Consider the following 23,365-nt stretch of genomic DNA (forward strand, 5'->3'; position numbering starts at 1 on the left):
TGATTCTTTCAAAAAAGAAAAAGGATTAATGATTCAAAAATTAGAAATGTTCAGTGGACTATATTGGCGTTTATATATAAGATACATGAACTAAACTAACACACAAAACATAATGTCTAAAGTATTAAATATTAATAATTCTTTCAGGAAGAAAAAAAGGATTAATGATTCAAATTAGAAATGTTTAGCAGACTAAATTGGCAATTAATTAAGGGATTAACATATATCTATATATATGTATATAATAATAGGTAAAACTGAGAGAAAATTCAATTAAATATCAAATTGGAATTCAACTAGAGTCCAACTTTGCGCAACGTATCCCATCTAATCTAAATTTTTAAATTTTTGTGCCAAGTGAGTTAATTCAATGTAAAAATTGGATTTCAATTAGATTTTAATTTTGCGACATGTATCCTATCTAATCTAAGTTTTTAAATTTTTGTACAAAATAAGTTAATTTAGTGTAAAAAAAGAGGAGTCTAATATACGTAAACCATAAAAAATAAAATTTTTGAATGACTTTATATTTATGAACCTTTTTCTTTTGTAGAACTAAAAACAATTAAAGTTTATAAGTCAGATATATATATATATATATATATATTAATAAGTAAAACTAAAAAAAAATCCAATTATATTTTAAATTGGAATTCAATTAGAGTATAATTTTGCACTACGTATCCCGTCTAATCAAAATTTTAAAATTTTTGAACCAAGTTAGTTAGTTCAGTGTAATAATTTTATTTCAATTAGAGTTTAATTTACGAAACGTGTTTCATCTAATCGCAATTTTTTTATTTTTGAGCCAAATGAGTTAATTTAGAGTAAAAAACGAGGAGTCCAATATAAATAATTCATAAAAAAAAAAATCATATATCTAACACTATATATAAAATTAGAGGAAGAGAGAGTTTGAATGATTTTATATTTATGAGCCTTTTTTTTTTATAACTAAAAACAATTCATTTGGCACAAAAATCATATATATATATATATATATATATATATATATATATATATATATATTAATAGGTAAACCTTAGAGAAAATCCAATTATATTTTACAATTGAAGTCCAATTTTGCGCCATATGTCTTAAATTATTTATTTTTAGAAAGAGCTTTATTTCTTAATTTTTGAATAAATGTGAGACCATATCATATATATCCATTCAAGTGAGTTAATGTGTACAAAAACCAAAGAGTCTAGACTTATATTTCAATTAGAGTTTAATTTACGAAACGTGTTCCATCGAATCGAAAATTTTTAATTTTTGTGCCAAATGAGTTAATTTAGAGTAAAAAAAAGAGGAGTCCAATATAAATAAATTATAAAAAAATAATCATATATTTAACACTATATATAAAATTAGAGGAAGAGAGAGTTTGAATGATTTAATTATATGAGCCTTTTTTTTTATAACTAAAAACAATTTATTCGGCACAAAAATCATATATATATATATATATTAATAGGTAAACCATAGAGAAAATCCGATTAAATTTTATAATTGAAGTCTAATTTTGCGCCATATGTCCTAAATTATTTATCTTTAGAGAGAGTTTTATTTCTTAATTTTTGAATCAAATGTGGGACCATATCATAAATATCCATTCAAGTGAGTTATTGTGTACAAAAACCAATGAGTCTAGAATTAATGAACATAAAAATATTAAAAAATTTATAATTTACATTTTCTACCTAATAACATTCTTACAAGACTTTTTTAAGGAGTTAAAAAAAAATATAAGAATGACTATCAATAATATTTAAATTATATATGTAAGATTATTATATATACATCTTAATGTGTATCTTTTAGGTATATCCATGCATATGCATGAGGTTATAAGCTAGTTAATAGAGTGACCACAATTCACGCTAGTTGACGCCTCCTGGTATCAGTGGTATCTCCATGATTCAAAGCCTCCCTCCTTTGTTATAACTATAGAATTATCCAAAAAAACTTCAAAACATGTGGTTCTGTTAGAAGACTTTAATCCTAATTACATTGAACGAGTCTTTGGTTAAAGTTCAAAAATTCAATTTAGACTTGCAAAGTAATGGCATCATGGTTTAGCTATTAACTAGCATCACTTTTAGACTATATAACTATTTGCTAAAGACTCATGCTAGATTGAACTAGGAGAAATTGTGTTAATTATCTTGGTAAGTTTCAAATTAGTGTTTTAATAAGATATCTATGGTGAGCCAGACACGATACTTTCTTTGAAGGGGGAAACTAACACTAATCTCATTCTTCTTCTGGTAGTTTTTCGTAATGAATTAATTTCTAACAGGTTTAATCCATCTGGAGACCATAACCACAATTATCAACCACAATTCTAATCCCTAGGGTTTGTTTGAATACTGTTTATTTTGCTAAAACTGAAAACTTATTACTGAAAACACTTTAGCAAAATATTTTTTAAAAGGCAAAACACAGTTCAAGCGTTTTTCAGGTGTTGGCTGGTTCATGAATAGTGCCGTGGGACCAGCAAAAAAAAAATGCAAAATGTAGAAACATCTCTACGCAAACGCATGCCTAGTGTTAGCGTACTTTATGGGTTGGGGGCATTAATTATCTTTACCTAATCAGCTCTCATTATCTTAGAAAAGTCTTTAAGCCAGTAAAATGTTTCAAAAAGTCTTTGGCCCATGACATGGAAAATTAAGGTCTCGTGTCTCCTTAAAAAGAAAAAAAAATTAACGTCTTGTGGGTCGCTCTATTAACTACCGTGAATTGTGGTCTGTGGAACTGTTGTCACTTGTCAAAGGCATGGAAAATTTAATCTATTAACTAGCGTGAATTGTGGTCACTTTATTAACTAACTTATAACCTCATGCATATGCATGGATATACTTAAAAGATACACATTAAGATGCATAATATAATAATCTTACATATATAATTTAAATATTATTGATTGTCATTCTTATACATATTTTTTTAACTCTTTAAAAATTCTTGTAAGAATGTTATTAGGTAGAAAATGTAAATTGTCAATTTTAAAAATACTTTTATGTTCATTAATTCTAGACTCTTTGGTTTTTGTACACAATAATTCACTTCAAAGGATATTTATGATATCCATTCATAAATATCCAAAGACTCATTCAACTTACTAGAATTTCTCCTAGTTCAATCTGGCATGAATCTTTAGCAAATATTTATATAGTCTAAAAGTGATGCAAGTCAATAGCTGAACCATGATGCCATTACTTTACAAGTCTAAATTGAATTTCTGAACTTTAACCAAAGACTCATTCAATGTAATTAGGATTAAAGTCTTCTAACAGAACCACGTGTTTTGAATTTTTTTTGTATAATTCAAGTGCACATTTGGATTGCACTGAAAGGGAAAGCAAATGCACGTCTGCGTTTTTTGTGTGGATCCCGTGCACTGTTTACGGAATCCGCAAGTACTTTTTTTAGCAAAAACAACTTTAAAACTAGTTCACACGGAACTATTCACACATTTAAAAATTATTTTGCTACAGTGTTTTCAGTTTTCAGTAATAAAGCAGTATCCAAATAGACCCCAATAGTTATAACAAAGGAGGGAGGCTTTGAATTATGGAGATACCATTAATACCAGGAGGTGTCAACTAATTGCACTACAAAAATCTTGGCACAGGTTTTGAAGTATATTCGCCTTCAATACAAGTTTTTAAGTTTGAATGAGTTTAGAGAATCAATGATTTTTTTTTTTTTGAAACACATAGAATCAATGACTTGAAAAGAGTAGTGGTATATCATCAAACAATTATATAGCTCAAATGTCACGCTAGTCAATCGTGGTACCATGTGGCCATTACTTTCCAAGTCTAAATTTATTTTACGAACACCAACCAAAGACTCATTGCAACATTATTAGGATTAAAGTCTTCTCTAATAGTACCACACATTTTGAAGTTTGTTTGTGTTTTTTAATTTGATAGTTATAACGCCAGAAAGAAGATTGAAATCCGTAATGTCTCCATTGATAGTTATATCTAACTAATATGTAACCTGTGCTTACGCACATGAATGATGAATTGCAATAGTGCTATTGATGTTAGCTTGGGTTATAAAACATATAAAATATTAGTTCGATCAGGAGATTTGGAAGTACTAAAATAGTTTTATCTTGTAATTTTCATGATATTGGCTACACCAAGTTTCTCATTACACTACTATTATATATATAATTTTGAAAATCACTATTGAATACTACATATACAATATCAATTCACAATCATTGTTTATGAAATTCTACTAAATACAACACAAAAATAAAAGAATAAATTGGATCAAATAATATCTCCTAAATTGAATGGGAATATGTGTATGGGATCGTTCAACTCAATGATAATTTGTTACATTCAGGATCCTAGCATACAAAATATCTAAATAGAAATAGTATAAAAAATATGCACATTAGTTCAAAGAAAAAATAACAGTAAAGATATAAATAATTTAATTTGTATGGAAAACTAACAAAAGCAAAATTCAATTTTGAATCTAATTAAATTTTCTCTAAGTATTGGTTATATATATATATATATATATATATATATATATATATATATATATATATATTAACTAGTTAGTAATGGACTGTATATAGTCATGGTATATATATGTGATTAGGTTTTTTATGGTTTATTTATATTGAACTCCTCATTTTCAACATTGAATTAAATCATTTGGCACAAAAATTAAAAAACTTACATTAGATGAGACATGTGGCTCAAAATTAAACTCTAATTGAATTTCAATTTTTAGACTGAATTAATTATCCAATTAAATTTCAAACTGGAATTCAATTTGAGTTTAATTTTACGTCATGTGTCCTATCTAATCTAACTTTTTAGTTGACACCTCTTGGTATCAGTGGTATCTCCATAATTCAAAGCCTCCCTCCTTTGTTATAACTATTGGGGTCTGTTTGGATACTGCTTTATTACTGAAAACTGAAAACACTGTAGCAAAATAATTTTTAAATGTATGAATAGTGTTGTGTGACCTAGTTTTAAAGTTGTTTTTGCTAAAAAAAGTACTTGCGGGTCCCGCGAACAGTGCACGGGACCCACACAAAAAACGCAAACGTGCATTTGCTTTCCCTTTCAATGTAATCCAAACGTGCACTTGAATTATCCAAAAAAAAAAATTCAAAACATGTGGTTCTGTTAAAAGACTTTAATCCTAATTACATTGAATGAGTCTTTGGTTAAAGTTCAGAAATTCAATTTAGACTTGTAAAGTAATGGCATCATGGTTCAACTATTGACTTGCATCACTTTTAGACTATATAAATATTTGCTAAAGATTCATGCCAGATTGAACTAGGAGAAATTCTAGTAAGTTGAATGAGTCTTTGGATATTTATGAATGGATATCATAAATATCCATTCAAGTGAGTTATTGTGTACAAAAACTAAAGAGTCTAGAATTTTAATTAATATGTATAATCTACTCTAGAAGGTTTCTAATTGACTTTTTATTTATTAACACTTATTAAACGAAGGCTAAATTAAAAATTACACCTCTAGATTTCCTAGGGTACTTTACCAAATATATTTCCTTAAATCGTAACTCTTTTTTAATGATTTAATGGTCTAAATTTTTCCATGTTAACATTCCACTAACAATAATCTTAATTGTTTTGTTTATAATATTATTTTATTATATTAAGAGTATTGTTAGTGGAATGCTGACATGTCAGAATCTAGACCTTTAAATCATAAAAGAGTGGCTAGGATATAAGGAAATTTATTGGTAGAGTATCCTAAGAAATCTAGAAGATATGGATCCAAAAATATATCTCAAATTCCACATAAAATTTCTAAAAAATAGGACACTCTCCTACTAATCCAAGTATTCAAAACAAACTTATCTAAAAAATAAAACTTTTAAAAAAACTTCTCAGTCCACTTTATATTTCCCTTAAGACCACATTTCAACTTTTTTTTTTTTGCTTACTTTATCATGACTCATCGGTTTCTTTTATTTATTTATTTATTTTTGGGAAAATTACAACTTACCCACCTATGGTTTGATCAAAATTTAAGTTGCCTACTTGTAGTTTGAAATTTGACACTTTACCCACCCGAGGTTAACTTAATTAAAGTTTTGTAAACCACTTTTGTCAAAAACATGTAATTTTACTCTACTTTTATGTGTCTCTCCTCCAAAAACACAAAAAAAAAAAACATACAAATACAATATCAAATAAGATAAAAAAGAATCCAGCAGAACACTTACGTCATGAGATTTAAAACCAAAGGTAGGCAACTTAAATTTTGGTCAAACCTTGAGTGGTAAAATGTCAAATTTCAAATCACAAGTAGGTAACTTAAATTTTGATTAAACCATAAGTGGGTAAGTTATAATTTACCTTTTTTTTTGAATTTCCGGTTTCCTTATTTTATTAATCTTACATACACTAGACAAAAGGAAAACCTTTAATATCATTAAGCTAAAATAAAATCTGGGATTAAATTTTAAAAAATTAAGAAACAAACGTCAATTTGACAATAGAATATTGAAAAAAGAATATGCCTAATTATTTATTCAATTCAAAGAAAATCCAATTCTACATAAATGAATAGAGCAACAAAAGAAACCTTCAACTTCTCTCTCTTTTCATTCTTCACTGACTTGAAAAATCCCAAAAGAGAAGAAGAAGAATTCTCTCACACCTTTCATTCTCTTCATCACAACAATCGTTTCTCTCTTTAACCCATCAACCCAATCCGAAGTGTCTCTCTCTCTATAACCCCAACCATTTTAGCCAAATCGGGCGACCCGATCTGAATCCAATGGTCTGAAATCACCTCACCATCCAAGCTCGACTGGCTTGGCATCTACTCTCCCCTGGACACCGGTCACGAAAAATTCATATGCTACGTGATTCTCAACTCCTCCACCACGTGGCAATCTGGGTCGGGTTCTAGTTCCCTCCCTCTCATCAACCTCCGGTCCAACTACTCATTTTGGGTCTTCCAATGGGTGGAGTCCGAAATCGACCCGAAAAAGCATGACCTTGATCACAATTCGTTGCTGGGCATGGCCCATCTGTTGGCGAAGTCGGGTTCAGGTCAACTCGGGTGCCGGAGCAAATCTATCTAGGGTTCACGGAGAATATGGATGAGATGAGGGTGATGTTCTTGACAAGGGATTGCGAGGAGAGGTGAGTGAGGTATGGGGTGAGAGAGGGTAAGCTCAACCACGTGGCGGTGGTCCGTGTGGAGAGGTATGAGAGGGAGAACATGTGCGAGGAGCTGGTGAATTCGAGTGTCGGGTGGAGAGACCCGGGTTGGATTCATGATGGGGTTATGAAGAATTTGAAGAAATGAGTCAAGTATTATTATCAGGTAATTTTTTGTTTTAATTGGGTTTTTAGTTTAGTAAATGATATTTGTAATTTGTCATTAATTTTGGAGCATTGTTAATTGCAAATTTTGGTACTTTAGATTGATCAAAATGATTGTGACTCAATAACTTGACTAAAAGCTACTATCAATTTTGTTATAAATGGAACAAAATCGACTTACAAACTGACGTGACAATGAATGTGATCAATGTCACATCAAGTCATCAACAACATAATGAATATATGGCTTTTGTTGTGGATATGTGTCCAGAAGGAAGCATTGTTGAAGGTGGCATCATCCACAGATTCTTTCTCCTTAGGTTTATATAGACCAATCAGGTATTTGTCGAAAGACTAAATTCCATGTGATAGGATTTGCAATGGATCGGCTTCATTCTCAAAGAGTATCAAGACTGTGTTTACTCCAAGGTCAAGAACCTTAAAATTCTAGACCGAGCGCCATATACTTTGAAGTGTGCGTGACTGGCTTCCACATTGATTCTACACCTGGAGAAGAGTTTTGCCACAAGAACCCTACTGTTGTTCTCTATTTTTGGGTTAAGATTGACTAGTTTTTGTTTGTTGAGTTTAGAGACAGAAGAGCCCATTTCCTAGTAATATCATCCATGGTCAAGTGCTAGGGAGAGAGTAGGAAAAAGAGGGAAGGGGTGGCAAGAAAAAAGTTTCCACCAAAGAGGGGAAAGAGAAGCCAACACCAAGGTGGGCACTAGGGTCTCATCATGCTTATTACCATGCCCATAAATAGGCCTAGGCTTAGCTTGTTTTTTTATCGAGTCCTATTGTTCATGAACCTATTAATGAATATATTTTTAAGGGCTCATCTTATTTGTTAAACAAGATTAAAACTCAAGTATGGTTTGTTTGTACTCAAGACTAAAACTCAATTGCGGTGTCTCCCTGACCGACCGTGAATTCCTTCAAATGTCCCGCCTTCACAAGCTGCTCCAAGTGATCTTTGAATACTCTGCACTGCTCGGTAGTGTGGCCATTTTCTCGATGGTAAGCCACCAAACATATGGCTCGCTCTTTATACATTCAAGGATTTTATGAACCAACTCCTTGAACGTCACATTCACCCCTCTATCTCGGATTTCAGGCTCTTTCGTCTTGGGTTCCCTCCTTGGCCTCTATTGGATGCCCTCGGAATATGGGTCCCTGTTATATTGTGAGGTCGCTGATGCCTTTCCCTTAATTTGCTACCTATCATCCTTTAACCTCTTGTGCTCTTCAATCGTCCTCATAAGTTGATGCATGTTCTTGGGGGGTCGCATTGTTAGGGATTCCCTCAATTCTGACTCCTAAGGGAGTCCCAATCTAAATGTACTTGCTGCAACCTGCTCATTTCCCCTGCCTATCTCATTATATAACTCCCAATACCGATTGGTGTAGGATTGGAACGTCTCTCCGTTACCCATCCTCATAGACAGCAAAGCATCGATAGGCTGAGGGACCTAACTACAAGTGATGAATCGGGCTTCGAATGCCTGGATCAACTTTTCAAAGTTATGTATGGACCCTTTCCTCAGTCCGTTGAACCATCTCATCGCCATGGGCCCGAGGCTGGATAGGAATACCGTACACATCAAATAGTCATTTCAGGAGTACAAGGCCATCATCTGCATATTGTAGCTCACATGTTCCACCGGGTCGGTTTTACCATCGTAGCAAGTAAAAGGCAGTTAGTTGAAACTTCTAGGCATCTTGATGTGCTCTATATCATCGAAGAAGGGTGATCGAGCTGCTCTTCGGAGTGCTTAGCTCATCGCGTCCAAGGCTGCAATGGTTGCCTGCACCTATTCCTACCATGATGCTGCTCCATAGTTTCGTTATACCTCTCTCTTGAGCGTTGTGAATTGATCCGGTGAGATGATTTAGCCAGGTTGCCAACCTTATAGTCGGGGTCGTTGGACGACCCTTCACAGTCCCTCCTCTGACGTTTGCCCCTGATTTCAATCTTCAAACCCCTGACCTGCTTCCGTAAGTTCTCTATCTCGCGGTTCCACTCACTACAATGCGAGTGCCGAGGGACGTTTGACACAGACCTTTCCCCTTGCGACCACCCTGCATCCGAATCAAGTCTCGTCTCATGCCCATCTTGCAAGCGATCCTGTTCACTCTTAGTTCCTTCTCTAGCCTCCTTTAGCCCCTGAACGAGGCCCTAGAATGATTTCCTCCATGGCCTGTTGATCCCTTTACATGTGGCTTCTCTATCTTGGGTGGCAATATACTGGCTTTGGGTCTTCAACTAAGTAGGCGACCTTCACAAATGACGCCAATTGTACAGCCCTGGCCCAAAATCACCTGGTGGACTTTAAGGTCAAGCCCCAAATTTACTTGTATGATGTGGGTAAAAAGTTTTCTACAATGGGAAGTCCTTTTAAGACCAACCTAACAACCCAAGTGAGGGAGCTTGAAACTTAGCCCATTATTCACTACCCTGTATATTTTTCCCAAGGAGGCTCAAGCTTAGAAATGAGCTTCTCCTATCTAGTTGTTCCTGCCAGTTTTCTCTCGTGTATCTCTTTTACCCAACTTTTGCCAACCCCCTTTCTCACTCTTTCACTCTCTATTTATAGACTTCTCTTAGTGGGGCTGTCATGATGATAAATATGGTTTTTCATGTTGGTGGGGCCCTTCTAGAATATATTCCTGGCTAGATGGGGCCCACCTTTTGCGATAGATGTGACTATTTTGAAACTTGTTCTCTATGTTGATTAGTTCTTGACATGCGATCTCCCCCAAGGCACTACCATGCCGAGCAGCGTCCATTTTCAAATATGAGGCCAACTTCTGGGCCGACTCAATGTGTAGCCCATTATCAAGCTCGAGGTTCTCGGTCTATTGAAATTGAGGGGTTAAGCCTCTATGTCATGCCCGTTCATTGTGCTAGGCCCGAATACCATGTTCGTACAGTATATATATCTATAAGGTCATAACCCTTCATGAAAGGGTACATGGATGTCTATAAATTAACCATTTCTGCATATGGTTTCTATCCTCAAGAGATTTCTTCTCTTTGGGACCTATAAATCTGAAGTTATGTGGAGATAAATGTTTCTTGTACTACACATACAAAATTACAAATAGATCACTTGCTTATACAACTAGGCTTTTACAAAATTCTTCAAAAAACCTCCATTTGACTAAGCATTGGATTTGAGTCCAATCTGTCTAAGGCTAGCAACTTTAGGATTTAGATTAAGGTTGCCTTTGAGATAGCTTATATTAGGTATTTTCTTTTACTATATAGCTTATTTTTGGTACTATTCATAGGTCTCATGCACTTTTTGGTACTATTCATGGGCTCCACTATACTATTTTAGCTAACTTTTAGCTTTATTTACAATACTTTTAGTAAAAAATTTTCAGTTTCAGCTAAATAAATTGTTTTCAAACGGGCCCTAATTTTTTTTTTTTTTTTGAAGTGACAAAATTTGTTTTAGCAATAAAGCTACCCCTATAGATTAAGGAAATAGAATTCTTGTAAACAGTTTTTTGAGTATTTATTTATTGGGTAAGTACATATTTAGTCTCTATCTTTTATGCCATATTTTAGTTTTGTCCTTAACTTTTTAAATGTGTGTGTGGGTTCTTTTTATTATTATTATAAAATAGCACAAGGCCCAAGTAAAAAAAGGACAAAGATCTTGGGCCTAATGCTTTATGTTTTAAGGGACTGGGCTTAGTTCACCACAGCTAAGTTGGGTTGATTCCGAACCAAATGGTGCACAAAGGGGATCCTACAACAGATACATACTAACATACAAAGTATAAATACACATTGAGCAGTGAGGAATAGTAAAGGATGATATACGAGGAAGAAAAGTAAAATAAAACATTAGAGATCCTTAGGGTGATATGGGATATTTCATTATTTTCTTAAGTTTTTCATACATCATGCTCACTAGGATGTGTCACAAGGTCCAAATAAGTTCAATAATCACAACCTTAAATTGCTCTTCAGGCCTCTAAGATTTGTGAGGTTTAAATCCTTTTGAATCCAAGTGTATTCTCTAGTGACTATTTAAGGATCCCGGATGGTGTTTTCCCTCCTTTTTCTCCTTTTGAATTCTCACAAAGTTTTCTCAATGATATTTTCCTTCTAATTCACTGTTGCTGAATATCTTCACTATTGGCTGCCCCTCCTTTTATAGTGTCATCCTAGGGTTTTTAGGGTACCATTGATTCCCTCTAATTGCTCCCATGGGTACTAGAACCAATGTTGTGTCAATATTAGTGGCTAGTCCTTTCCTCATTCTTCACTATTTCCCTCTTTTGAGGTTCCCTCTTCAAAAACCCCTAGCTGACTTTCCCGTTCTGGGGGGCTATAGAGGGCTGACCTTTGATCTTTCCTTTTTCAAGGCTTCTAGATTCCACCTTTTCAGGCACACCTTTTGGCTGCTTTCCTTTTTGTTATTTTTTCCAAATGGGTTGATTCCTTTCTATCAAGCTGAAAGATTTCCGGCCACCTTCCTTCATGGTCCATCTTCCTGGTTTCCTCGAGGTACTAGACCCTTATTCATGAGTTATTGGTTCCCAAGTCTTCTGATAATTTTCTGCATCATTAGGTGGCTGATGGGACATATCTGCCTTCGTTCTTCATGTTTTTGGGCATGCCCCCTTGAACTGTCTCAATCCCAACCTGGCCTTGCTGCACATCCTGAGGATCCTAGGCTTTTAGGAATCCCCAAGTATCTTGGTTCAGTTTTCTCCCTAAGCTCCTCAATGATTTTTTTTTTCACCTTTGAGGGCTGGGCTGGACTTCTATCTTTCATTTGTTTTGTGAGGTCCAAAACTTGCCCATTCATAGGCTTGGGTCCCTTCCTATGGACTCTTAATGGTTTTGGGCCCTTTTTATTGAAAGCTCGAATGGTTTCTAGATTTCAATCATTTATATTGTTTTAGGCTTTGATACAACATTGTGATATTTTGGACCTTAACAATGTGTTAATTTGGTCTCTAACCTATTGATATTGTATCAAAATGGTCCTTACCGTTAAGTGATGGATGAAAAATATTAACGTGGCTAACAATTGTGGGTTTTTTTTTTTTTTTTTTGTACAGTACCCAAGCCCAGGTAGAAACAAAGATCCTAAGCCTTATACCTATGGTTTGGTGGACTAGGCTTGGTTCATTGCAGCAGTGTTGGGCTGATCAAGAAGCAAGTTGTGCACAAAACATAATTCCTACAATACACACACATTTATTCATACAAAATTTATACGTATTGTACAGTAAGGAACAATAAAGGAATAATAAAAAGGTAAATAAGAAGCCAGGGATCCTCAGAAAATAAAATGATATTTCATTATATTGAGTTTTAGTACATTGGACCCTTCTTTTCATTGGGATATGTCACAAAGTTCAAATAAGTTCAATAGTCACAGATTTGGATAGCTCTCTATAAACTTCTAAGACCTGTGAGGTTTGAATCCTCTTGAATCCAAGTGTATCCTCTTGTGCCCATCTCGGGATCTCTCACAGTGTTTTTCCCTTTTTCACTTTTTTTGAGATTTAAAGGAGTTTTTCAAAGAGTCTTTGTGCTTTGATGCCTTATTGCTGAATGGTTTTTACTGATGGCTTCACCCCCTTTTATAGTTCATTCCTAGGGTTTTTGGTGTACCATTGATTCCTTCCATTTGCTGCTCTAGGTACCAGAATCAATGTTGTGTTAGTAATATTAGTGGCTGGTCCCTTCCTTATTTTCTCACTATTTTCCCCTTTTGAGGTTTCTCCCCAAAAAGTCCACAGCTGACCTTCCTTTCTTGGGGGGTCCTCGAGCTAACTTTCAATCTTTTCTTCCTAAAGCTTCTAGATGCTCCTTTTCAGACCCATCTTTTTGGCTGCTTCACCTTTTGCCATTTTCTCTAAATGGGCAAATTCCTCTCTATCAGGTGAAAGATCCCCAACCACCTTCCTGCGTTCCCTGAGGTACCAAGCTTCTTTTCATGAAGTGTTGTTTCCTAAGTCATCATTGCTTTTTTGAACCTTAGGCAATTGATGGGACATGTCTATCTTCATTCCTTGTGTCCATGATCATGCTTCCTTGAGCTGTCCTAATCCTAGTTGATCCTTTTTTGCATTTCTCGAGGATCCCAGGTTTCTGGGAGTCCCAAGGTATCCTGGTCTAGTCCTTTTTTGGGCTCCCCAAGAAATTTTTCTCACAAAGGCTGGGCTGAGCTTCCTTTTTCCTTTTCCTTTCTTTTCTAAGGTCCAAAGCTTGCCCATTCATGGGTTTGGGCCTCCTCCTGCTTATTTTAAATGGGCCTTAGTTTGCGGATTAGACCTTGCCTTTCTTTGAGGCCCCCATTAGGTTTTAGATTTCAATATATGTGGTGTTTTGGACCTTAACAAAATACTTGTGATATTTTGAACCTCAACATTTAGCCTTCTGAGCTCGTGGGTTACCTGCAACCCACGCGTGAGTAAACAAGATTATTGCTTTCTTAAGACTCTGTGGTTGGTACTTTTATTTCCTTCGGGGTCCCTTTTTTCCTTCTTATTCTAGGATCCTAGCCCTTCACATTGTCCTCTGGTGTCTTGATTCCATGTATCCCACTTCTTTTGTAACTTCTCATCTTTTCAAGGAACATGGTAGTTGAGGATTAAGTGTCTGGGTAAGCCTCTTCCTCCTCTTTTTACGTTTCCCATAACTCTCATTAATAACCGACAAATAACCTTCCTATAAAATTGAATTTTGGCAACTGGTGAGTATTTCTATGTTTCATCTTCTTCAACTATTTACTTTATGCCATTATTGCCATCACCTCAATCCTTTCCTCTAAGCACCTTTTCATTTTTTGTTTCAAAAAAAAAAAAAAAAAAAACTTTACCGGTACACTCTTTCTTTCTGCTTCCTCTTTCTATTATCTTCTTTTGTTTCCAATCCCTTTGTTTTCTGCTACATTGTTCTTTCATGGCTTTCTTCTCTTCTTCACGAAAAAGGAAGAAGCGTTCACTTACTCCTTCTAAAGGTGAGTGCTCCTCGGCAGGGTCAGTGCAGGGTGAGGTGTAGGAAGTCTCAGATCGCCCAACCTTTTCCTTATGAGACCCTTAGTATACTCCCAGTTTGTTCTTCCCTCAGGTTACTCACAGTGATGCTCCTCCTTCCCCACATGCCTGCGTGTTTTCTGGTCAACTCGGGTTTGCTAGTTTTGCCCAAGTTCCAGACCCAAGGGAAATCCTGAACCTTCAAATCAAGCGAGGATCCCAAGAGGTGGTCACCATCTTCTTTCATTCCTGGGAAGATTATTGGTTGGTCCAGTTGGGTGGATAAGGAGCTATCTAATGGGGGCTTTACCAATTGCTTGGAACGCACTGGGATCCTTAAGTCAGTGGCAATTTCTAGGAACTTGGAAGGTTTTAGGGATGCCAAAGGTCTAAAACATCTGGTGCGCCTTTGGTCTCCCTTTTTTAATACATTTTTCCTTTCTGTTGGTGAACTCACCATTACTTTGGAGGATGTCGTCAATAATTTCCTCCTCCTAGTGTTTGGTGATGAGAACCCCTTTGACATCCAACTCTCCGCCGAGGATTTTAAGGTTGAGAAGCGACACTTCAAGCATTTTGGTGGGCGTATCGCTTCTTTCGGAGGTAAACCAGCCAAGATGGGTAAATGGGTAGTAACCCTTTCTCAAGAAAAGGACAAAACTGTTAACTGTGGTTGAGTAAATTTCTCTTCAGTGAATTTCCTGGCTATAGAATCAAGTCTACATTCTTCCCTTTAGCTATCAAGTTGGCCCAAGGTACCAGGTATCCCTAGCTTTCATGTTCTTAGGTCACGTTTATTCCCAGTTAGACTTGCTCCATGGTGATGAAGTTGAAGGTAATTCTTGCTATGCCATAACTTCGTCTTTTCACTACGCCATTCTCCAAGTGTTTGTGTGGGATCATTCCTCTATCACTTTGGCGAAGTGTAGGAATCTGAAGGTCGTGAAGGATAAGTTCCAAGGATCCCCAGATGTCCTCAAGGGCTTGTGTGACAGTTCTACTGATGGCCACCATATCATTTTTCGTGGGTCTAATCTGAAGGGTGGTAATGTCAATCTCATGGAGTTTTTTGACCAAATGGGGCATTTGCTTGTGATTTTGTCTTATCTTCCTTCTGAAACTCTCTAGGGCACACTTTTGATCTTTGCTGAGGAGATGAAAGCAGCTTCAAGTACTTGGCTTACACCAGCCCTTCATGGCTTCCGGTTCCTTTAATGAGTGGCCCTAAGTGCACTCATTATTCTGCGCATTAGGTGCTTAGGTAGTTCGGCTTTGATCAGGATATCCCACCGGTGTTTAAAGAGGTGGTGTTTTTTCTTCCATCTTTGGATCCATTCCGAAGGCTTTAAGCCTTTTCTTACTGGTCATGGAAGAGCCTTTAGTTTGTGGTGCCAAATTCCTAGGAGACAGTCTTTGCGTCGAGTGACTTTACTGTTTATTGGAGGAAGGTTCAAAAGTCCTTTTTAAACTTTGTTGGTTTAGGTACGATTGGAAGGGTTATTAACCCTGATCTCTTCTCTGCTCACTCTTACAACAAGCATTTATCTCTTCCTACTGTTGGTGTTGTGTCTACTGCTTAAGACTGGTTTTATTTAGTGGCACGCTGCTAGGGGTGGCTGGGTGTCCTATGTCAATGATTTCCCTGCTTATTGGCCAGGGTGTGACCTGATTGTAGGCTCTTCCTTCGGTGTGCCTACTAAAAGAGGGATAGTTAAGGAAATCGGTGTTGTAACTCTTGTGGGTAAGGGTAAGGAGAAAAAGATCAAAAAGAAAACTAGCAAGAGATCCAAAGTTGAGGAGAGTGTTGAAGGTACTAAGGCTGGCCAAGGAACCAAAAGGAGAAAAATTGCTTCAGCTCGCAAGCAGCTTACTATTTCTGAGGACCTTGGGGAAGTGGACCCTTTTATTGTTGGAAAGGAGGTCAGCCATCCTCCCATCCCAAAGATCAGAGTGAAAACTAAGGTAGGGTCTTTTATCCTTTAGATCCCTGTGGGTTCCCTTAAAGGAACTTCTTCTGTAGTTGTTACTTCTTCAGCCCAAGGTTCTTTGGGGTCCCCTGCCATTTTTCCTTAATCTCCCCAAGGACCTTCTGGGCGTACCCATAGTAAGCAAAAGACTGTTGAAGAACCTGTAGAGAGAGAGAGAGAGAGAGAGAGAATGGCAAGGCCTCATTCCTTCTTCTTTCATCCTTTGTTATTTAGTTGCTTGTTGCCTTCTTATTTTATTTCATGGTTTGTTGCTTTGCTGCATTTCTCTTTCTCTTTTCTTGTATTGATGAGTGGTTTCTGTCTTTGTAGTCTAAGCACAAATCCAACCCTAAAGGAGTAACAAGCCCTTCATTTGGTGATGATGTGGTATGATACTTTCCATCTCTCCTTTCTTCTTTCTCTACTTGTCTTTCCTTTTGGGCTTGCCCATTCCTGCTATTGAGTTGCCAATTGTCCCCCCTTTCTTTCCTTTCCTTTGCAAATGGAGGTGCCTCCCCCTATGACTGGTGGTACCTCGCTAGAGGGAGTGGTGGTAACTCAGCTCCCAACTGTCTCTAGTGTGAAGAAGGGACCCCCTAGTGGTGAAGTGGTTGGGGAAGCCAAGCAGGTAGTCAAGGATATCGAATCTATGCAAGTTCCTATCTATTCCGTTGTTTAGGATCCTGAAGCTACTCAGACCCCCATCCCCAAAGATCCCAAATCTAGGCAAACCCCTACCCTAGCTAAAACTGTGATTGCTGAGCAAACTGTTGAACTCATGGTAGCAAAGGAATCCTTTAGGGCCACAACCTCATCTACAAGAACAGGTAGGCCTTATCTTCCCCTTCATTCTTTTCTGAATATATTAGCATCTGCGTTATTCATTTTTCTTGTTTTCTTCCTTTTTAAAGACATTGCTACCCTTTTCTCAGGCAAAACTAGTACCCAGATTGCCCTTAAAGTTGATCCCACCTTGGAGACAGAGGCCTTTGAAGGAGTGTTTTTTTTTTTTTTTTTTTTTTGCTTCAATCACGGGTCAGCCCTTTGTGCCCCTCCCCTCCTTTAGCAATTTTGCCAAAATTTCCTCTCCTTTCTTTCAATGTGAGATGTGTTCTTCTACAGAGTCCTTTGTTGAGTCAAAGGGGTAGAAGGACGAACCCCCCATGATGGCTGAGCTAGCGACTCAAATTTAGGAGGAAGTCTCGCCACGAGAGACTGGTACTTGCTATTTACCCTTTCTTTTTTCTCTCCTTCCCTTTTTTGCTAGCGCCTCTTCCTATTTCATGACCTTATTAATTTTACAGATGTTGAAATGGGCACCAAGGAATTCAAGCTTGTGACTGCTGAGGAAGCTAAAGGACCTCTCCCTGCTGTCTAGGCTGTTGAGGCTCATCCAGGGATCTCCCAGATCACACCGAGGCATGAGGGTCTCTAACTTCCTTAAGAAAAGGACACAACGATGGAGGAAGCCCTAGAGATGACCGTTTCAAATCCCATCTTAGGGCTTCCTACCTTCTTGACCCGTTTTTACTCCCTAGAATTCAACAACCTTCCTGTAAGCCACTTTCATCATTTTGGGCCACCTTTCGTCAACTTCTTGCAATTCTCCGTGCTTGCTGACGGCTTGCCGCTCCTAGAGGGATTGCTTAGAGTTCATGGGGACTTTACTAGTGGGTTTAGGGGAGGTGTGTTCTTGGGGAATATCCTAATGGAGCTCCTCTCTACTGTGCTTGTTTCCTTAAAGGATACGTCTCTCGATTCCTTGTCTGAAGGGAGACTTTTGGAGTGTAGGCGGGATGGTGCAGGATCTCATAGAGGGAAGACTTAATCTATCTTTTTGTTGGAGTACCTTTGGTCTTTGGCTCATGCACTTTTTCAGAGGAAGGCCTTTAGGGACCTTGATGTTGAGATTACTGCTGCTGAGGAAGCTTTGGCCCGTGCTCACAAGGTGTTGTAAACTTGAAGATCAGAAAGCAATAGGCCCTTTCCTCTCTAGCTACTCCCTCTACTTCTGCAGTTCCTTGAGAGGGTTCTTTGCTAGCTGGTCTCATGCCTTAGCTTTTTTGTTGTTGTTGTTGTTTTTTTTAAAGAAATATAGACTGTGTAAGTTGCTTTCCTTTTTTCTAGGTACTTTGTTAATATATATATATATATATATATATATATATATATATATATATATATATATATATATATATTAATGAGAACTTCGATAACTTCTTGCTTCTAGTGATGTGTATTTTCTTTTCTTTTCATGTGCTATCTCCCCTCCCCCCTCCCCCCTTTTCCTTTTGTTTTTTTTTTTGTTTTTTTTTTTTTTTGAGAACTAAGTCCTGAGCCATGGTTCCTGGGGACTCACTTTGTGGCAGGTCCTGGGCCAGGTACTTAAGTGATTGTGCTCCTACATAGGTCCTAGGCTAGGTACTTTGGATACTTATCCTCATCCAAGTCCTAGATCATGGACTAAGTGGGCCCTTTTGTGATAAGTATTGGGATAGGTACTTAGGAGGCTTATTTTCCATCCCAAGTCTTGGTTCATGTACTCAGATTGACTTTGGTGCAAGTCTTGAGCTATGTACTAGAAAAAACATTTTCTCTTCCCTTTTTTTTTTGAATCGAGTATTGACCTAAGTACCCAGCTAGGATCTTGGCCAAACTCAAGCCATGTCATATGTTGCCTTATTTAAGTATGATTGTATAGCTTAATCAAACTTTTGAAAGAAGATTTCAGTGAAATTCCTCATAATAACTTAAAGACATAAGATGAAAGTGGGCCTAGCATTGAGTGGCATTTTCACATGGATTGTAAAGAAAAAGTTGCTGAATAGAGTTCTTAGCAAAACAAACATATGACAAAAGATAATGCCTAATAACTTAAAGGGTGATGAAACAATTAGAGGAATGAAGGATAACAAAAAGGGTCCCTAGTGTACCCAGAATCTTCACGCATAGTACTGCTTCAACCATTTTCCATTTATGGGATCTGCTAGGGAGGTCCCATGCACCTTTGCAAGGTAATAATACCCACTGTTGTGGGCTTCCTTGACAATGTAGGGGCCTTCCCACTTTGGGGCGAACTTGGAAGGTCCTAGGATATTCATTCTTACATGTTCTGCTGCTCTTAGTACCAGCTGTCCCTTTGCGAAGATCCTTGAGCGTACTGCCTGACCATATGCCTTGGCCAATTTCTACTGGTACCTTTGACTTTTCCTCCTTGCCACTTTTCATCTTTCTTCTAGTCCTTCTAAGTCTGCCAGCCTTCCTTTGGCATGTGTGTCATCCGTATCTCCTTGGATCTCTTCGAGTACCATCCTTGGTGTGGGGACAGTTAAATCTACTGGGCTGATCACCTCTGTCCCATAAACAAGGGAGAATGGTGAAAATCTTGTAACTGTCTTCAGGGAGCTCCTATAGGCTTAGAGTACATTTGTTAGGTGATAGCTCCACTTCCCTCCATACTCATGCTTTATTTTCTTCAGGATTTTCAGTATCACCCTATTAGTTGCCTCGGCTTGGCCATTTCCCTGTGGGCAATACAGCGTGGATCTCTTGTGTTTAATGTGGTATGCCTCTATTAGGCTCCTCACATCCTTGTTTACAAACAGGGTACCATTGTCACTGATCAGCCTCTTAAGTATCCCAAATCGTATGATAATGTGCTCACGAATGAAGTTTGAAACTGTTGCTTCGGTTGCCTTCTTTAGAAGGATGACCTCTACCCATTTTGTAAAGTGCTCAGTGGCTGTTAAGATCCATATGTGGGAAGGTGGATTTATAGGCCTTATATGGTTAAGCTCCCAAGTGTGGAAAGGCCATGGGGTAGTCATATCTTGTAGCATATTTGGATGAGTATGTATTGCATCCCCTAATACTTGGCACGCATGACATGCCTTAACCAACTCCTCAAGGTCTTTCTTCATGGTGGGCCAATAATATCCTAATTGCAATAGTTGCCTATAAAGCCTTCTCTTCCTCCCACATTCCCCCAGACGAACTTCCTTTGCTGCGTCCCTGGCTCCCTTGGCCCAAGCATCTCAAAGGATCCCCGTTATACCCTCTTTTGAACAAGATACCATTCTATAGAAATTTCCGGACAACTAGCTTCTTGAGCTGGTAAGCCAACTTCTTGTCAGCTGGTAGGATCCCCTATGTTAGGTATCCTACAAATGGGGTCCTCCAATCTTTTGCAACAAATACAACATAGCTTTCCTCATTTTCTACCGAGAATTAGCAATTTTGACACTTTTCTTGTACAGTTACAGCTTCTTTGTTCATGTTGGGCCAATAATACCCCATACACTGTATTCTCTTGTATAGACTGATTTTCTCTATGACCCCATAGACCTGGTTAAATAATTCCTCTAACTTCAACTTTCCTTCCTTTTCACTGATGCATCTGGACAAGTTCCCTTCGAGTAGCCTTCTGTATAGCTCCCCTTCTATCAAGGCGTAATCCTTCAATTCTTTAATACTTCCCTCACGCTTAGCTTTCCTACTCCTTTCTTTATCTCACTCCTCCAATATTCTTTATCTGGTTCCTCTGGAAACATCCTTCTAAGGGTCTCTATGATAGAATTTTGCAGCTTGCTTACCTTTATCAAGGTGCTTTCTTCCTTAAAAGGTATCTGGGATCCTAGGGTGGCTAGTGCGTCAGCAAACCAGTTTTCACTTCTCTGGGCATACTTCACACTAAAGGTTTAAAATTTCCCTTCTACTTGCTGTGCCCAAGTCCGATAAGATGCTAGCCTTTACTCCCTTAATGCAAAGTCTCCTTTGACTTGGGAGACTACAAGATTGAAATCTCCTAGTACCCTCATGTGCTTGATTCCCATACTGAGTACTATGGCCAGCCTAGTCAAGTATGCCTCGCACTCAGCAGCAATATTCTAGCATGGGAACTCGAGTTTGAAAGATAATGGCACAGTGTCCCCATCATCACAGCTCAGCATGACTTTTATGCCATTCGAGGCTACCGTTGCTGACCCATTAAATCTTGTGGTCCACTTCCTTCCTGGGAGTTCTGCCACTGCCACTTCTCTTGGGATCTCCTCGTTCAGCGGGCACTTTTCTTCTCCGGGGAACTAGGCCAACAGATTTGCTATAACCTGGCTTTTGACAGTCTTGGGGGTTCCTAGACCAATGTCTTATGAAGAGAGTAATACCAGCCTTTATTCTATCCTTCTGGTCAATAAGAGCTGATGGAGGAGTGCCTTTATAGGATAAGACTTGGTCACTAGGAGGATTTGGTGGACTGAAAAGTAATGTTTCAGCCTTTAGGATTTGTAAATAATCACTAAGCATGCTCTCTCTATCTTGGAATACCTGGTTTCTATATCTTTTAAAGCCCTGCTCACATAATAAATGGGCTGCTTATTTCCTTCGTCATCTTCCTAGCCTGAGAGTTTGATGTTAAATATAGCAACAAAGGCCGCCCACTTACTGACGCTTGTAGGGTAGGTAGATGGTTCATGATCTATTGGATTTTTTTGGAAGGCTTCTCGCTGTTCAGGCCCCCAAGTGAACTTAGCTCCCTTTTGCAACAATTTGGATAACTCGTTTGTGACTGAGGCCAAGCTTGGCATGAACCTTTTGATGTAAGAGAGCCTTCCTAAAAACTTTTCAGCTTTCTGATTGTCGTAGGCCTTTTCATGGTTGCAATGGCAATGGCCTTGGCTGGATCCACACTAATACCTCTGTGATGTACTAGGAACCCAAGGAACTTCCCACCAGATACCTCGAAGGTGCATTTCAGGGGGTTCATGTGCAGCTTGTACATCCGACATCTTTCAAAGGCTTGTTTAAGTACTTGGAAGTGTCTTGCCCTGGTCTTTGATTTCACCATAATATCATCTACATAATCTTCAGTTTCTTATGCATTAGATCATGGAAGATGGCCGTCATGGTGTGTTGGTACGTGGCTCCTGCGTTTTTAAGGCCAAAAGGCATCAAGGTGTAATAGAAGTTCCCAATCAGGGTCCTAAATGCTGTCTTTTCTGCATCCTTGGTAGCCATACAGATATGATTATATTTGCTATACCCATCCATAAATGGGAACATAGAACTTCCCATAGTTGAGTCTACAAGGAGATCAATGTTAGGTAAAGGAAATTCATCCTTTGGGCATGCTTTGTTTAAGTTATGAAAATCCATGCAACATCGGATTTGGCCGTTCTTTTTCATCACGGGAACTATATTGGAGAGCCATTTAGGATGCTGGATAGGCTTAATGAACCCTACTGCCAGCAACTTCTTGACTTTTTGAGTGATTTGAGCCTTTATCTTAGTGTGGAAGACCTTAGCTGGTTGGACTATTGGCTTGGTTTCTAGATCTACATTGAGAGAGTGGACTACCAGCCCGGGATCCAAGCCAAGAATCTCATTATATGTCCACGCAAACACATCCACATATCTCTTTAGTAATTCCACTAATTGCTTCTTTTCCCGTGCTGATAGCTGGTTGCTGATAAAAACGGGTTTTGGGGGTCCTAAACCAGCCCCCAGGTTTACTTCTTCCAACTCTTCTTTGGGCTAAATCTATGCTTCATTATCCTGATCCTCCAAGATCTCCTCTTAAGCCAGCATGCAATCTGATGGTCTAGGACCTTTCTGCAAAGCGCATTCAGGTCCTACGCACCTTCATAAGTGATATATCAACCTACCCTCAGGTTCCTGGACTATCACACATTCCCATGATCTTGAGGAGTTGGCTTTCTTCTTTTGCCTGTTTCTGTCCAGGAGGTCCCTCAGGTTCATGGGTACCCCCTTAGGTGCACCTAGGGTTCCTGGTGTGGGACACTCATCATCTGGTGCTAACTCATCATAAAACACTATCACTACAAATTTCACTTCTCCTTTACTGTAGGGATCCTTATGGGCCTCCCATTTAGTCTCCCTTTGACACACTGGTGGTACGTTGAGGGAATGAGGCGATGCTTATAGAGCTAGGGTCGTCCCAACAAAATATGATAAGAGACTTCTGAGTTGATCACATGAAACCGAGTTAGGGCTACTATTAGGCCTACCATTA

At 37.9% G+C, this 23,365-nt stretch overlaps 1 pseudogene; it reads left to right on the plus strand.

Annotated features, from left to right (window-relative positions):
- LOC142629220 (putative inactive purple acid phosphatase 9) overlaps positions 1 to 23,365 on the plus strand; it is an 87,175-nt pseudogene that overhangs the window by 6,509 nt on the left and 57,301 nt on the right.

The sequence above is a fragment of the Castanea sativa genome, chromosome 3 (assembly GCF_040712315.1).
Source record: "Castanea sativa cultivar Marrone di Chiusa Pesio chromosome 3, ASM4071231v1".
Classification (NCBI taxonomy): domain Eukaryota; kingdom Viridiplantae; phylum Streptophyta; class Magnoliopsida; order Fagales; family Fagaceae; genus Castanea; species Castanea sativa.